Below are 2,287 nucleotides of genomic sequence, written 5' to 3'. Positions count from 1 at the left end.
ACATCCTTCTATTTATGGAGTACCACTCCTCCTCAATGCACAATTCGAACTCTATCTCACTAAATTCAAATTCTTCTACCTCTTCTTCTATTTTTCTGCTCCTCTGACACTCAAGGAATCTCCATACTGTGACATAGAGGATTCCATATTTTCTTGTTCTCTTCTCCTTCATATGAGCAGGAACAAAGACAAAGGCATTCTTGTTGAAGCTGACCCTGAACCTGAAAGGACCTTGAAGCGAAGCTAAGAGAAGCTAAGGCACAAATCTCTGTAGAGAACCTAACCGAATTCTTCAAAGAAGAAGAACCCATGGCAGCCGAAAACAACAACAATGCCAACAATGCAAGGAAGGTGCTGGGTGACTTTACTGCACCTACTCCCGACTTCTATGGGAGAAGCATCTCTATCCCTGCCATTGGAGCAAATAACTTTGAGCTTAAGCCTCAATTAGTTTCTCTAATGCAACAGAATTGCAAGTTCCATGGACTTCCATTGGAAGATCCTCATCAGTTCTTAGCTGAATTCTTGCAAATCTGTGACACTGTCAAGACTAATGGGGTTGACCCTGAGGTCTACAGACTAATGCTATTCCCTTTTGCTGTAAGAGACAGAGCTAGAACATGGTTGGACTCACAACCTAAAGAAAGCCTGGACTCATGGGAAAAGCTAGTCAATGCCTTCTTGGCAAAGTTCTTTCCACCTCAAAAATTGAGTAAGCTTAGAGTGGAAGTCCAAACCTTCAGACAGAAGGATGGAGAATCCCTCTATGAAGCTTGGGAAAGATACAAACAATTGGTCAGAAGATGTCCTTCTGACATGCTTTCTGAATGGAGCATCATAGATATTTTCTATGATGGTCTCTCTGAACTATCCAAGATGTCTTTGGATAGCTCTGCTGGAGGATCTCTTCATCTGAAGAAGACGCCTACAGAGGCTCAAGAGCTAATTGAAATGGTTGCAAATAACCAATTCATGTACACTTCTGAAGGAATCCTGTGAACAATGGGACTAATCAGAAGAAAGGAGTTCTTGAGATTGACACTCTGAATGCCATATTAGCTCAGAATAAGATATTGACTCAACAAGTCAATTTGATTTCTCAAAGTCTGTCTGGAATACAAAATGCACCAAGCAGTACTAAGGATGCTTCATCTGAAGAAAAAGCTTATGATCCTGAGAACCCTTCAATGGAAGAGGTGAATTATGATGTGTGGAAAACGATCCAACACAAAACTCACCGGCAAGTGTACCGGGTCGCATCAAGTAATAATAACTCACATGAGTGAGGTCGATCCCACAGGGATTGAAGGATTGAGCAATTTTAGTTTAGTGGGTGGTTTAGTCAAGCGAATCAAGTTTTGGTTGAGTGATTTGTGTTTATCAGAAATTAAATGACAGTAAATGTAAAGGGGGAAGGGAGAAATGCAGTAAAATAAAGAACAGAAGAGTAAAAGTGCAGAAACTTAAAGAGCAAGAAAGTAAATGACTGAAAATTAAAGTGCAAGAAACTTAAATTGCAGTAACTTAAATGGCAAGAAAGATAAATTGCTGAATGTAAAGGGGAATTGAGGAATGGGATTGCAGGATCTAAACAAGAAGAAGTAAATTGCAGTAAAGAAGGTAGCAGAAATTGAATTGGATGCAAGCAGAAATTTAAACAGCAAGGAAATTAAAGTGCAGTAAGGTTCATAGAAGAACCAAAAGTGATCTCCGGATCCCAAGGGCTTAGGTAGCAGAGCCTAAAACCCAATTTCCTTCCCAGATCTGAATGAGCTGAGCAATTGACAGAAAATGAAAGAAGAAGCAATAGAAGAACCGAATTGAAAGTGAATTATGCAGAAAGCAAATTTAAACAGAGCTAGAATAGGAATTGGGACAGAATTTCCCCAATTTCACACATCCACAACTCAGAAAGCAGAAGAGTAGAATTGCCCAAGGGAATTGAGGAAGGAGATCAATCAACTCTCCCTTGATCCTCTGAAGTCTCGGCCAATTCTCTCCAGAACAATTCCAAGAGAGTCAAAGCTCCAAAGGAATGTGAAAATGAAAATTCAAAATCCAAGGTAAAAGTAAAAATTCAAAAGTGAGCATAAAAGTCTTTCATTACATCAAACTAAGTCCTATTTATACACTTTCTATTCTTGGATAATGGGATTTGGATGGGCTTTTGGATTGGTGAAGAAATGAATTCAAATTTATTTTTAATTTGAATTTTGGCCCAAAAACCACTCCCAGGAGGCTGCCCTGCCCTTGTGGAGGGCAGGGCAGAAAATTGATGCTAGGCACA

The 2,287-nt window shown here is 39.7% G+C and overlaps 1 non-coding gene across 1 annotated transcript; it reads right to left on the bottom strand.

Annotated features, from left to right (window-relative positions):
• Nucleotides 1–714: 714 nt before the first annotated feature.
• On the bottom strand, nt 715–822 carry LOC130950666 (small nucleolar RNA R71). The gene has a single exon (XR_009073680.1). It is a non-coding gene; the product is annotated as a small nucleolar RNA R71 (small nucleolar RNA).
• Between the last annotated feature and the right edge of the window lie 1,465 nt (nt 823–2,287).

Source organism: Arachis stenosperma, chromosome 1 (assembly GCF_014773155.1).
Source record: "Arachis stenosperma cultivar V10309 chromosome 1, arast.V10309.gnm1.PFL2, whole genome shotgun sequence".
Taxonomy (NCBI): domain Eukaryota; kingdom Viridiplantae; phylum Streptophyta; class Magnoliopsida; order Fabales; family Fabaceae; genus Arachis; species Arachis stenosperma.
Note: the sequence above shows the minus strand (reverse complement) of the source record. Positions and strands in the feature narration are given on the sequence as shown.